Source organism: Papio anubis, chromosome 7 (genome assembly GCF_008728515.1).
Source record: "Papio anubis isolate 15944 chromosome 7, Panubis1.0, whole genome shotgun sequence".
NCBI classification, from domain to species: Eukaryota; Metazoa; Chordata; class Mammalia; order Primates; family Cercopithecidae; genus Papio; species Papio anubis.
In genome coordinates this window covers 77,906,163-77,921,598 of record NC_044982.1, presented here as the reverse complement: position 1 = coordinate 77,921,598, position 15,436 = coordinate 77,906,163, and positions in this window count along the sequence as shown.

The window sequence follows — 15,436 nt, the reverse complement described above, 5'->3', positions numbered from 1 at the left end:
CCTGATATTTACAGAGTTGCTCAATAAGTTCTAGTAGTTAATATAAAGTCTTTTTGTTCGGGTTTTTTTTTTTTCTTTTTTGATCTAAGGACATGAAATATGGATGAATGTAAGCCAAAGACTTTACAAGGAAAGGAGTTGTTTTTTCATCACAAGTTACAATAAAACTAAACAAAAAGTTATTGACTGTCTTCTATTAATGAAAGCAGTTTCATCTCCTATGAGCACCCACTAAATAATCCTGAATTTATTCTGAAAACTTCAAACACTTCAGCTCACCAGCTTTAGCCTGATACTGGTCACCACCTGAACACATTGAATTTTCACCTATTCCTGAAGGACACATCCAACTCCCCCGGTTTTCCTGCCTACCTTTGTTCCTTTCTCCTCTCTCTTTCCTCAGCTCTTCCTCCTTCCAATCCCTAGTCCCTTCTCTGATGAAATTAATTGCTACTGTCACTTTCAGACTGACCCTTTGGGTACCTTTATTTGAGTAGAATCAGTTTAATAAGTGTAAATACAATCATTCAATGAACATATATTCCAAACCTACATGTTACAGGGCACTGCATTAAACTACAGAAAACAAAGTTATAATGAAGTGTTCAGTCCACTGCAGGATACCACTTTTTTCCTGAATTCAGTTTAAATATTCAGATAACTATGGCCATACAAAAAGTATTTTCCCCTGGTAGAGGCTGGGGGTGTAAGACGCAGCCTATACTCTGTAGCTAAAATTTGAAGATATAACTTTAAATTTTAAGTTCAAGTTATAGCTCCAAATTTTAGCTACAGAGGAGCCATTTGGAGTCATCTATCACACCTTAAAAACTCTAAACTCAATAGCTTATTAAGACCCTCAAGCGACTGATAAAGAAGTCTGGACAAATCAGGACCCCACCGAAAGGACTACAGTTTGATATAGTTCATGGTAATGCAAAAATGCATGGCTAAATTTTGTTGCCTAGAATGTTATAGACATGGATAGAAACATTTCATTATTAAGCCAGTTGTTTCATGCCATATTGCGAATGGCTTGCAGTTTCTAAAAGAAAACTATATGTTTCAAATCAGTTTAATCTAAAATACTCTCTGACTTTGCTAATTATTTTTTGATTTCTTTTTTTCTGTTTAAATAAAACAGGTTAATAAAGTATTGCTATCTTAAATTCTTATAAAAGTCATAATACTATATCTTCTTTTTTTTTAGTGGACCACTTCAATACTGGCAAGTAGGTCATATAAATGTCATATATCTTGCCAATATCTCGTTATTTTTAATATTTCCAATTGCTAAAGAAAATTCTATCTGAAGAACTGTTATTGACAGAAATTTTGCCCTCTACCAATACTGAATTGTGTCATCTATATATAACTACTGCTTTTCTATAAAATAAAAATTTAAATAATTTCCAGTTCTAATTTGTAGTTCTTTTACATAAGCTACGAGTAATTATCTTACCTGAATATTTTAATCTTATTTTTACTCTTAAATTCTTACCCAGTTAATAATGCATGTATAGTGGTTTTAATTGGTATGGTTTGTAATTATGCATATTCAGATTAAGCAAGACAAATGGCAGGACTCGTAATGGCATCATATTAAAAATATAATACGTTTAAAATCTATTTAAAAGTATAATTATAAAAAAGAATGAGAGCTATTTTCAAATGTTTTCTAGGTATAAATAATCACATTTACTAAAGGGTATTACAGAAATCCCATAAGCAAAAGATATTACAAAGTATTATTTAGAGAAACAATTGGAACTCAGACTTCTTAATAACTACTTGCTACTGCTGACCAAATACAAAATGAGTGTAATCTACCATGATTAATTGCTTGTGTTTTTTTCAAAACTGTATAATTGAGAAACAGTGTAATCAATGATATAAATGTAACTCTAATGTATCTTTTATACACAACTTTAATGGCTTTTATTCTCCCTAACTTTTCCTATACATAAGTGCAAACTATATTTGCAAAAGATCTGTTTCTTTTATTGCCCTGATCCCACATAAATTTTAAGTGAATTTTTTATCACATAAAGCACAGAAATATATATTAAGATGGAAAATTAAAACATATTTTATTTGATAGCCTTACTGAATTGAGGTGGCAAATGGGTTCTAGAATATAACACACTAAACAAATATAAGAAGTCATTATTATACCTTAACAAAAGCCCAAAATAAATAAACGATCTGATTCCCTGTACTTTGTGCAATGTCTGAACTACTACAGAAAAGCACTGGTCAGGGAGCTGACTTCTGCCTGGCTGATTGATGCACCCCAATCTACATCATCCTTCAGAATGAGCTCAGTAACCCACCTGGAGTACTACTCAGCAGCCATTGACATCCGATTCAATGACCCTTCATCACCTCCAGTCCTCTCTTAAAATTTCCATTAAAAGAGGTCAAATGCTGCCTCTCAGCCTGTTAGTAGTTCCCACCTTAAAGTCACCCAATTTTCATTTCTGGTTTGTTAGTTGTTTATGATGTATTCTTCATCAGGGCTCTTACTATAGCTTCCAATTCTTTTAATGTCTTTTCTTCACCTGCTCAAAGAACTTCTTCTGATTGAAAACATTAACTTGATACCGAGGAAAATTGAACTTACTTCTACCTTTATCCTTTAAGATTTCTTTTCTTTTTGGGTGATAGGTGATAAAACAGGATTTCCAACAACCACAAAGCTCCCCTTTCTGTGAATATTTGTTTAAATTTAAAAAGCTAATAGAAATCTATGCTATCAGAAAATATCCCTCAAGTAAACATCTTTTTTTTTTCAAAAAAATAAACCTGTGTGCTTTTATCTTCTGTACTCTTGATTACCATAAAGCAGACAATGACACATACAGAATTATTTCAAAATATTAGTGCTTTCTTACTCCGGGGCAAGCAGAGACAGCTATAAGAACATCACATAGCTACTGGTATATAGATTATTATTGCAAACAATTTTTATACTGATCTAAGATTCATTACTGAAGCACCTAGCATAAAAATGTTTACAAAATAAAAGGGCTCCCTCTCTGCATAAAAATCATCTCCGTATTTATGCCAGCAAAGATAAAATTTATGATGACTCTCAATTGTAAGGCTTTGAAGCCTGCACTCACAGTCAATTGCAATTTTCAACCAATGATCTCCAAGTGCTTTACCAATAAGGGTTATTGAAAGTGTTTCACACAAGAGCAAATACAAATGACCTATCAAAATCATGGAGCAAATTTCAAAACAGCTCATGAACTAAACACTATGTAATGTGTGTGTATCTATTTGTTTTAATGTTCACATTATGGTGTCTACTCCCTCGTTTTTGAAAAATTAAGGACTACTTGTATTAACGAGCACCACAAAATTATAGCATATGGTTATGTATTCATTTTAAAGGACACAAATATTATATATGAGTCTCATTATTTCAGATTAGCGTGTCATTAAGATATGTATGAGTTTCTTTAAATATACAGGGAATGAAAAATCAGTTGTGAAATATAGTGAATTCTCAAATACCTGTTTGAACGCAGAAAAGAAAGTGAATGAGTTGTCTAAACTGGCTGTTTTAACTATTTATATTTACCTTAAATACTTTTAACTACATTTTTGTGTTTGGATATGAAAATATTTCCATCCCAGAAAAACATAATTAGTCAAACTGAACTATGAAAACACATTATAAATATAGGATGCGAGAATAACAAAACACTGGTTAAGCTTCTCTGTACACTCCACTTTCCAAGTTCCATCCCAAACCCTCTTCTGGCCAGAAGGGAATAGTCTCTCAAACAAAGGAAGCACACTCATACTCTTTCTAAGCTTGCACTTTTCCTAGCTTATCCTGTCCCTGCAGAGAAAATGATTTTTACATATTTTTGGTAGTAAGTTCATCTTTAATTGAAATATTTTAGGCTAATAACTATGATTGAGCTAAATGTCACTGTTGCAATTCCACCACAGTTCATATAATACTGCACCATTACAGGTAGAGTAATATCCATTTCTGCATCTTTGTGAGAAGGAACTGTGATCTCTTTCCTGCTGTTATACTCAGCGTCATGTACTGTGCCTAGTGTAAGGTGGCACTCAGTAAGAGTTTAAAAATACATAAAAGAACAAATAGAATAAGGTATAAACAAAATGTACATTGGCTCGTCATGTCTGCTTTGACTTTGTTTTTCACAATAACACTTCCAAAGATGTCAAAGAATAGAAAAGCTATCTCCGCTGCTTAATCCACATATATTAGAAGAAGCAGCTTAATGTACCACTAATATGTATGTTACCTCTATAACAAAACACCAAGCAAAAACAAACAGTAAAGCTGCAGCCAGTGTAGATGTTTTAAATAGTGCAACGCTTGATAAAAAGAAAACTTCACATTTATTTACACAAAACTCTAGTGTGTGTGTGTGTGTGTGTGTGTATAGCTATGATTCCATTTCATTATAGTTCAAATACATGTATGTCTTGCTTTTTCTTGTTCTTTTTCTCCTGCAGTTGAGAGAACCCTTCCCTCTATCCTTCTATAGGGATACTAGTAAACAGACAACCCCAGAATCACATTTCATAACACAACTCCAGGAACCCAGTGGCCGCAAAAAAAAAAAAGCCTTCTTTCATTGTGACTAGTTTTAGGACCTCTGGGATATTAATTCATCATTGTGCCCTCTCATCACTTCATCCATTATGCCTGTCTATAGCTCACGGAGAGCAAAGAATGACGCAGACGCCTACTGAAGCAACAGCGTGAGATTACCAACACAATGACTTTCAGTGTGGTTAGGGAATTGACGATACCGGCAGAAATGACTGCAATCTCCTTTGGAAATATCCATGTTGCTTTGGCCTTTTAAGGCTGCTACATAAGTGAGATTAGTAATATTAATCTATTCTTCAGCGAGGAAAGTTATTGTATGTGGAAAATTAAATAGGACCATCCATTTTAGAATTGAAATGCTAAGCTAAAACCTTCTTCTGCAGCCTCATCCTTTTTCTAGAGAGTGGTACATGTGTCAATGTTACAGGAAAGCATCCTTGCTCTCTTCCTTTGTTTGGATCCGGTTTTACAAACAACCGTAGTATCCATTTCCTCGGCTTACAAAACCTGTGAACAAGCACAGCCGATAACCAGCCATTTTATTCTTCCTTCAAAATGCATGAAAATGTCAACTACCTTTTCCATGCTCCCCCATAAAACATCAATGGACTGATAAAAAGCAAATGAGTATGCCTAGTTAACCAATAAATGTAGGATTTTTTTCATGTTCCTGTGAGTTAACTTGCAAAATTCCGAGGTTAGCAACTAGTCTTTGAATGAACTAGAAACGTAATTTTGTCTCTCACAAATGTAGACGCTTTGTGCTAACAAAGATTTTTCTCTGAACACTGTTTTTCACTCCTTGAAATGAATGGTAATAAGTAGGGGCTGAAAAACATGGAACTCACTTCTTTTTGAGACGGAAGCTGAGCGCCATCTCGTGGTGACAGGCCTCCATGACTTCCCGAGCATTGTAATTCAGAGGAGTAAAAGGCCTGTAATGTTTTCCTGTGTTGTTCTTTTTAGCAGCAAAGACCAATCTTGACTTTTGTAAGGGAAACTGTTGAACATTCACGTCATATCTGAGGGAAGCAATACACGAATGCAATAATCCCAAGGTAAGGCATATTTCTAGGTCACTGAATTTATTGTAATCTTTTTTAGACATTTACAAGTTATATTTGCTTAACTAAAGTTCTATGCATTTCCTTAGAAGAGTAGGTCATTGGGATACAGGAGGACGAAAAAAAACATTTAATTAGCCTCCTTGCTCTGCATGTGGATATTAATAGCTCTTATATTCGAAACCCATTTTTCACAAATTCTTTTATCTATTTAGCTTTTTAAATAAATTACTAAAATGTTACCACTCTATCGAGAAAAAAAATTGGAATACAGTCTTACTACTTAGTGATACTTACTGGTACATTTGTCTTTATTTATTATTTTATTCCACTACCTATATAGTCAACTTGGACTGAGTCCAGCTATAGATCTGTGCACCAAATTAGCACTTTCAATATTTTTCCTAGAGTAAAATTCTACTCTTCATCTCTAGCAAAGCAGCTATACAACTGTCTTGCTTAACCTGCATTACTCACATGGGAATATGGTTACAAAGACAAACTGTGTAAATTGAAATCTATTTGTTGCTCTATTCCTTAGGTTAGCAAAAAAGAAAAACGTTCTAGTAATGTCAATATAATAAGGAACAGAAACTAAGCAGATGGGTATCTTTTAAATAAGCATGAAAAAGAAAAGTTATGATTTGTTTTTCAGTTGCTTTACCATATGAGGCTTCTATAGATTAAAAAAAAAAAAAGTAAAGCTTTAGATCTCAACAAGAAAATCCATTCTTACAGTGGATTTACCTTGCTATCATTCTAGAGTCCAAGCCCGTCATAATAAGTGCAACCATAAATCCTTGGTCAGTGACTCTGAACCTATTGGCTTCACAAGGAAGCATTTCCCAACCATAAATATAAGCTGATTGAAAACCAAGGTCATGTCTTCATGATGATTTATGGAGCTATTCAGGAAAACTGTCTAGGACTTAATCCAAATGAACAGGAACAATTTCCACAAATGTAGAAGTATGTTATAAGGAAATATTCAAATAAATAGATAGACACATAATAGAATTTTAAAGCTATGTTCTCTTCATTTTGTGGACAAAAGGCAGTGGAAAAAAAGATAAATAACTAATTATAAATACCACCAGAGAAAAGCTGGAGAAATGAAAAAAATAGCAATGTTTAAGGAGAAAGCGGGAGTATATTTCTGGGCATACATTATCATACTGTGAAAGCTCACTCATCCCTGCCCTCTTCAGCCCTGAAATTCCTCGTGATATTATCCCTATCACTGTTCCTTCATGGAAATCTCAAGTGACCTCTCTGACTAGGTCAAATTGCCCTATTATATGCTTCATAGCACATGTATCTCAACTTCATAGCTTTGATCACAAATGCAGTTTTATGTGATTATTTGGTTAATTTCTGTCTCTTATATTGCACAGTACACTTCATAAGGATATCATTATATTGTGAGTGACACAGATATGCATGGTGTTTAGAATAGAGATTGGCCTCGATGAATAAATGTTAACTACATAAATGAATCAAAGAATCAATGAAAAAAGTAAAGAATATGACAGTGATTCAAGTTTATACCTTATTTTGAATTTGTATCTGTATGCATTATATGTGATGCTCTTGTTCAATCTACAAATAAAAAACCTAGCAATAACAAATGGACTTGAGCCAAATTCTCAAGAATGTAAGATACCCATTTGAAATTAATTAGGTTCTTGAGGAAGTCTTGTAACAATGTTAGGTCATTAAGTCAGTAGTATTCCAATATTCTCAAAGACTGCATCTTGTCCCTTTCAATCTTTTCCCTTATTGTAGTATGTCAGATGTCTGATCAACCTTTTTGTTGGTTGCATGCTACCATTAGCAAAGATAATAAAGTTTCTATTTTATGTAAAATATACTGCTAAACTAAACTCAATACTCTAAACAGACGAGTGACGTCGACATTTGCAGAAAATATTGCTTTCATAGTCCTGAGGCAGAGGCTGAAATATTTTAAAGCAGCTAGGAGTTAGCAGCATTGTTTTAAAGCTGAAGCAGAATAGAATTAAACAAAGAAAAAAAGGGGGGCTTGTTGAGTAGCAACTATTGCATAAATATCTTCACAGATATATTATTGTGTGTGTGCACTCATGCACTGGTGAGGATCTAAAATATATTATTCCCTTAAGATAATCAAAATATGTGAAAGCCATTGTGCTTGAGCAGAGGCTAGCAAAAATTTTTCCCTAAAAGACAGATATTAGAAAATTTAGGTTTCATGGCCATATACTCTCTGTTGCAACAACCCAACTTTGCTTTTCTAGCATGAAAGCATCCATAGGCAGTACACTGAAAAACATGTGCATCTGTATTGCAATAAAAATATTTTTTACAAAAACAGGCATTCAGTAGGCTTGGCCCACGTGCTACAGGATCAAAAGAAGTGAGGTTCTTCTCATTTAGAATTTCTACAAAAAAGAAAACTATGTATTAACTTGGCATCAAAAAACTCCAATGTCAGTGATAAAGTGATTCTCATTTGAACAAACAGGGACAGGAGATGACATTTTTGCAGGGTCCTAACATGCTCTCTGATGGCCACCTTCCATCATTGACACAATGTTTCACAATAGCCTCCAAAAGATTTATAAAATAATTTCTACTTTTACCTACTGAGAGCCATTTGAATGAATAATTTCCAAATAATTTTCTTAATCTACTTCATAAGCTTTTTTGAAAGTCTTATATATTTACCTTCTTTCTCTTTCAAATGATTCTCTTCAGCATTTCACAGCCAGTGATATTGCCTCGACTGGGCCCTCAGTACTTTTGTGTGTCAGACCCATCAGTTTATTTACCAGACATCATCCATTCTCTGGTAGAGTATATGACTCAGGGACTGCTCAATCCACTGTGGAAAAAAGAAATAATATGATAATAAATTCACAAACATGAAATCTTGGCTTTTCCATTTCTCTCTTTTCCAGTTAAGACCTTAATAGTTGAGAGCCCTGTACCCGCATAAATTCAATGGCTCAAGAGAGTTAGGCCATTAACCTGGTACAATTCTCTAGCAAATTACAGTCACACATCAAAGATAATCTGTGACACTATTTCATGGATCTTTGAAGAGTCACTTGATTTTGTGTCAGTGTCTTTTCTGGGGCCTTAGTAATGAGGTCTTATAAAGGATTCTAGAAAGACCACAGAAGAGAGACAAGAAATAACTCCTTCTGGAAACCCTTTAGAAAATGGCTGTTTTGGAAAAGGAATCAAGAAACTAACTTTATCTTATGAAAATTAGATGGTCTATGAAACCATGGCTTTCATAGACGTAGAAGGGTTGATAAAGGACCTAAGTGTAATCCATTCCTCATATTTAAAAGACCGAAACTGAAGAACCAATTTAAGAGTAAGCAACGAAAAGTCTGTGTGTCTCAAGATACATCTCCAGAAATCTTGCCCAGAGAAGATTTAATCAGAAAGTTGTTTCAGACAAAACCTAATTTCTATCAAATTAATTTATACACATTTCTACTAGTTTTCTACTTTTAAAAGACTTAAGTTCTAGCAGTTAATTTCTGCTGTGTAAATTCTACTGAGAACTGGAATATGTCTACCAACAAACTTGAGATCATTTTGATATTTAAATAAAGAATCCCAGCTTTCCCAATGCATAAAAGAAGTCCTTTGTAACTATGATCTAACATTTCTTCAAAACACTTAGCCCGAAGCTCACTAGCTAGGAAGAAACTAAACCTCAGGGTATGATTGGGTTTGTGATTATAGACCTGGTTTCTAGAATGGTTGTATATTAGTCAGATATTTCTATGATGATGCTGTGTAACAACCTTAAAATCTCAGTAGTTTACAAAAAGCAAGTGCACATATCTTACTCACGTATCTGTAGATGTTCTCAGCAGCTTTGCTTCTAGAGGTCCAGTTCAGGTCAGCTCCAAGTGTCTCTCACTCCAGGAGCCTGGTCAAAAGAACACGACGACCTGGGACATGCTCTTCTCATGGTACAGGACAGGAGCACAGAAAAATGAGAAGACACACTCATTGCATCTGAAAGTCTGCACTCCTCACTGTCACACTGAACTTCTCCCTATATTTCATTGAACAATGTAAGCCACATGGTCAGGATTTAGGTCAGTGGGTTGAGGAAGTATGCTCCACCTACAACGAAGCCTCAGCAAGGGCGTGGAATAGTTGCAGACAACAAACACCATTTACTGCTCACCATATCAAAAATCTATTAAAATAGACTTTGTATAAGCTCTTAAAGTCAATATCCAATGTTTACAAAGGGCTTTTGTGGCAAGAAAATGTAAAAGCAAGTGAAAGGAAGGCACCCACATGACGAATTGCCTTGAAAGCCAGGCAAAGACTTTTGTATTTGATAATGACAACTCTAAGGAGCACAGAGAGCAGAGAGTTATTGCAGCATGTAATTCCTTCAGCCTGAGCTAGTGTGTAGAGAAGAGAGAAGAAATGTAATTTTCATTTCACTGGGAAACTTTATGACAGATTTGTTTTTTAAAAAAGAGGAAAGAAACAAAAATGTTTTCAAGATGCATTAGAGTGCTGACAAATTAGGAGAGCCATTTGGGCATACAAAAAGATGGCAAGTTCAATCGGGGACACATAGAATTTGAGGTGATGTCAGCTCATAGGAATCAGAAATCTAGATGTGATCGTTAAAGCTGTAGGCATAAAGGGTGTCATCAAAGAGTATGGAAACAAGGGAAGAGTACAGAGCCATAGACAGAGGTCTGAGTGACGTCCAGTCTTAAAAGTGGGAACAAAGGAAGACGATAAACATGAGAAAGGGAAGAAATCATTCAAGTAAGTGTGTCCTAGAAGAAGGTATTTATGAGGCAGCCTAGGAAATGGGAACAAGCCAACTGTGGCATCAGAGAGACCTGAGTGATGAATCCTAACACTGCCTTCCCAGGAAACACGAGAGAAGTAACCTCACTGAACTTCAGTTTCCACATGAAACTGGCCTAATAGCATCTGCTGAACAGTGAAGTTTACAGATATATCACCTTTTAACTAATATAGTAGCTCTAGATTGTGAAGGTAGAAAAACAAGACTTCATCACAACCCTCCAGTAGGACCTTAATACAAAAGGAAGTGAATGCCAGTTAAATGATTATTAATAATCATAATTACTGATGGGATACGCTTTCTGCCTTTTTCCTAATTCCTGCTCATTCTTTAGGCATCAGGTGAATTGAAAGCCTTCCCTAATGCTCAGTATGAATTATGCAACCGGTTTTTCTCTTTCAAAGTACTTATATTTCTTTATTTATTTGTATATTTCCATAATGTCTCTTCCCCATTAGTCAACAGTAAGTCATGCCATTTTTTGATACTGCCTCCCCCTCAGGATACAATCATGTCTCTTACTTCAGAAAAAATCAATGCTATTAGAGGCAAAGCCTCTCAAGTTTTCATTTTACTGTACTACTTACATTTTTACCTTCTTTCATCTTATAGAAAGTGCATGTCCTCCAAATCAAAGTTAATTCTTTGCAGTTCTCACATGTGCTGTTTTTATCCTGTAAGACTTTGTAGTCAGTCTCTCTCTCTTCTCTCTCTCTCTCTCACACACACACACAAAGATACACACACACACACACACACACACACACTGGCAACCTCTTCTAGATCATTTCTAGAAATTAAGAACATTCTGGCATGACTAGTCTTTGTCATCTTAAAATAATTTCTCCTCCCTATTTACTTCTCTCCAGTCACATGCTCTTCATTTTCTAGTTTCTATAGCCCCACTCCTGTCTAGAGCACTCTGTGGTTACTGGCTCTACTTTCTGGTTGTTCATCCTTCCTCATGCCACTACAATGAGGTTCCGTCCACAATAGTTTAACAAAATTGCTATGGCAAATACCACCAATGAGTTCTTGATTAAACCAAAAACATATAATTAATCTTTATTTTAACTTTTATTTTAAGTTCAGGGGCACAAGAGCAGGTTTGTTACATAGGTAAACTTGTGTCATAATCTGTACACAGGTGAAATAATCTGTACCCAGGTATTAAGCCTAGTACCTATTAGTTATTTTTCCTTATCCTCTCCCTCCTCCCATCCTCCACCCTCTGATAGGACCCAGTGTGTGCTGTTCCCCTTTATGTGTCCATGTGTTCTTATTTAGCTCCATTCTTTTGTATTTTATTTTATTTTACTTTAAGTCCTTCAATACATGTGCAGAAGGTGCAGGTTTGTTACATAGGTATGCATGTGCCGTGGTGGTTTGTCGCACCTATTAACTCATCATCTACGTTTTAAGCTCCACATGCATTAGGTATTTCTCCTAATGCGGTCCCTCCCTTGCCCCCCACCCCCCAACAGGACCCAGTGCATGATGTTTCCCTCCCTGTGTCCATGTGTTCTCATTGTTCAGCTCCCACTTATGGGTGAGAACATACAGTGTTTGGTTTTCTGTTCCTGTGTTAGTTTGCTGACAATGATGGCTTCCAGCTTTATCCATGTCCCTACAAAAGACATGAACTCATTCTTTTTTGTGGCTGCATAGTATTCCATGGTGTGTATGTGCCATGTTTTCTTTATCCGATCTACCATTTATGACTGCCTCGTTCTTAAAGCTTAATTTCACCTGACTTCTGAGATACCAATCTCTCCTGTTCTCTTACACCTCTGACTGTTTCTACTTAGTTCCCTTTGCTGATTTGTGTTCTACTTGCTCTTTAATATAAGTAATTATCAGAGTTCTGTTTCTCTTTACTTTAAAGAAAAACAAAAGCTTATTTCTGAATGGCACTGTGGTTTCAAAGATGTATCATGATACATGATACTTGTTTCATGGTACAAAGATGTATCATAAAAGAGTTTCCAAGCAAGGATTGAAATGAGAGCCGCTGTCTAAAAATTGCACATACATCAACAACGTTTATTGTCTATGTGCATAATGGTTACTGAGGACATGGTATTTATTGATCATAAAATAATTACTACACTTGCATTTCTAAACCATGTCACTATAACCTATGCCTGATACATAGGCCAATATTTTCAAAGTCTATTAGATATATGCCATATGTTTGCCTCAAAAAACATATGTCCAAATTGAGCTCATCAAATAGCTTACCACATTTGTTCTTTCTCCCTGTATTAGTCTGTTTTCATGCTGCAGATAAAGACATACCTGAGTCTGGACAATTTTCAAAAGAAAGATGTTTAATGGGCATACAGTTCCACATGGCTGGGGAAGTCTCACAATCATGGTGGAAGGCAAGGAGGAGCAAGTCACATCTTACATGGATGACAGCAGTCAAAAAGAAAAGGAGCTTGTGCAGGGAAACTCCTATTTTTAAAATCATCAGATCTCATGAGACTTATTCACTACCATGAGAATAGCACAGGAAACCCCCACCCCCATGATTCAATTATCTCCCACCAATTCCCTCCCACAACATGTGGGAATTATTGGAGCTACAAGATGAGATTTGGGTGCGGACACAGAGCCAAACTATATCACTCCTGTATGCTTTCTCTCAATAAATGGACCACAACCCACCCAGGAAGCAAAGTAAAACACTTGGTAAACTATAGTCTGCTACTTCCCTTTCCTTCTATACTTCTAACCAGTCAAATATCTAGTTAATTAGATTCCCTTAATGTCTCTTATATTTCACTATGCAGGATATGGGCTATTTTTGCTTATCTAACCAAAATGTAAGAACCATCACCTTAGATAGTAAGGAAGCCATGAGTCACAAATTTTACACTTTGTGCTGACATGAAGACATTGGGTTTGGCAGAAGATGATCAATAAAAATAAATACTTATCATATTGGTGGAATCAGATTCCACGAGTGAATGTTGCCAGATTCAGTTAACAGTGAATGCAATGAACATAAACCACATTTCTGTGGCAAAGAGAATCTTTGTCAGTAAAGGAAGCTGGTGGTCCCTGAAGTTGCATAAAATGAAGAAACTTGATTATATTTCATTTTGTATATAAGAATGAAATAATGTTAGTGACTAATTCCCATTTTAGGTTTTTAAAATCTTATTCCAAATAAAATTTCCTATTAGGACCACATGTAAATAAAATTTATAAACGTTAATTTCTTCAGATTTAGAATGTATAATTATGGTCAAATACAAACTGTAAAGTTCAGATTAATGTATTCTCTGAGACATTTCTAGAGTTTGCTAATAAGTGAATCCAGTTGCTGCTGTTATTAGTCTAGCACTTACTATAAGCGAGGCATTTTTGCTATGTACTATCTATAGCTTATTTTCCTTATTCCCTATAAAACCTTGTGAGCTAGATATTGTTTTATCAATATTATTCTCTAATACAGGTGAGGAAACTTAGGCTTAGAAAGAAAGCTAGAGCTTCCCTAAATATGTACAATCTGAAATTCTAACAATCCTGTATCTACCACATTGCCCACCTCTATTTTGATATTTTCACTTATCTAACTCATTTTATATTGGCATTTCCATTTGGGTATAATAAAATAGCATTGAATTTTAAACTCTTTATACTTCTTGTTTTGGTTAAAATAGACTAGCTTGTATCTTCTTATTTGTCTCCTTTATATCTTCCTTGTTGTTAAAATTAGTCAAATTTTACTATACATATTACCATGCTACTCATCTTATTGACATCCAGCATTCAAATTTCATAGAATATAGACTCCAAATAGACAAAGACTTTATCTACTGCAGTATGTGCTAAAGAAGATACAAACCTGATCTCAGAGGTATTAATATTTGTATTTAAAATTAACAATTAAATATTTGCTTGAAGTGACTGTAGCCGATAAAGATTGAAATAAATTGAGACAGATATAGAGATCATGACGGACAAAATTATTCTAAAAGCATGGTGCTATCAATTAACCCGAATTAACTAATATAATTTTCTTTATTCATTCTTACCTTAGATATCAACAGTGATAGTAGGTTCCCTGCTAACCTTCAAACAATGGAGCAAGCATAAATATTAGCTATGATATTTTCTAATAAGCTAAAAAAAAGGCATGATAATTCCATGTGGAATCTAATTTTTAAATCATTTTGTCATCCATTCTGAGAATCTCCCACATTTCCAAACAGAACCCCCAAGCCCCTCTCACATCATTCTTTCCTGTTAAGAAAGTCATGAACTCCTAAACACTTTAACTGGTTTGCTTCTTGAAGGACAGAGACTCGTGGAGGGGAATCACATCACCCTAAGCAAAGTAGTGCAGAGTGAAACACCATTTCTTTTGCAGGTGTCAGAGCAGAGAGATTTGGGGTGCTTGCCTGACTGGAGCTGCGTCGTCTGTGACAGTAAATAGCCTGGCACAGCAGTGACTACAAAGTGCGATCTGTTTTTTCTCTGTGCATTGTGTGGGTTGGGATTTTTCATTTCATACTTCATTTGCACCTGCTGAGTGATGCCACAGAATGGCAAGACTCCATCTCCCCCCACTTATGAAGCAGCACATTACACACAGCAGTGGCACCCACGCCAGTCATCAAGGCCCTGGCCTAATCCTTGTTGTGAGCGCAGAACTATCTTCCTTTTGCAGTCCTGCATGGGTGATAAAAGAAAAGTACTAGGATTTGATTAATAAGAGTACAAAACAAAAAGTAGCCTGCAATTCACTCTCTTTCTCTTTACTTTTTAATTATATCTACTCAGAGTGCTGTGGTTTCCATCAAATGCTGTTTTTCAAGAAAAAGTAGTGTCCTTTAAATATAGAGTATAATTAACAGGCAGTCAGGGAGTGAGAGATGTGAATCACTTTTAAAATTTGGGGGATACCCA